This window comes from Bison bison, unplaced genomic scaffold, assembly GCF_000754665.1.
Source record: "Bison bison bison isolate TAMUID 2011002044 unplaced genomic scaffold, Bison_UMD1.0 scf7180017864324, whole genome shotgun sequence".
NCBI lineage: Eukaryota > Metazoa > Chordata > Mammalia > Artiodactyla > Bovidae > Bison > Bison bison.
Genome location: NW_011494896.1, coordinates 477,411 through 478,220, shown reverse-complemented (window position 1 = coordinate 478,220; position 810 = coordinate 477,411).

The following is an 810-nucleotide window of genomic DNA, read 5'->3' as shown; positions in this document are numbered from 1 at the left end:
GAAATGGCAACCCACTTCAGTATTCTTTCCTGGAAAATCCCATGGATGGAAGAGCCTGGCGGGCTTTGAGTCCATGGGGTCACAAAGACTCAGACATAACTAAGCACATGCACACTAGACTAGTCTTTTCTATACTCCATAGGCAATTTTAATTTATCCAAATTAGAAAATATGGATTGGATATGATTTTATCATCAACATGATAAAATAAATTAATGGTCTTCAGTCAGTCTAAGTCTCTATGGGACTTCCAACAATCATTCAGGTGTTTAAATTAACATATATCTTGTGATTTTATAAGTACCAAACATCAGCGTCACTTCAGTAACATTCTGTTACAACACTATCTATTTGACCACTTCTTTTGAGACAAAAAACAATGAAAATACCAGTGCATGTGTTTTAAAAGTTACCCTTTATATAACTTTGACTAAATGTTTTTATTTCTAATAAGCTTCATTGATATATGCCTTATGTCTAATAAAATGCTCACAGTTAAGTATATATTTTGTTGAACTTTGAGAAATGAATACACCCATGTTGCTGTTGTTAAGTTGCTAAGTTTTGTCCAACTCTTGCAACTCCATGGACTGCAGCACACCAGGCTTCCCTGTCCTTCAGTATCTCCCGGAGTTTGTTTAAACTCATGTCCATTGAGTCAGTGATGCCATCCAACCACTGCATCCTCTGTCATCCCCTCCTCCTCCTGCCCTCAATCTTTACCAGCATCAGGGTTTTTTCCCAATGATTTAGCTCCTCTTATCAGGTGGCCAAAGTACTGGAGCTTCAGCTTCAGCATCAGTTCTTCCA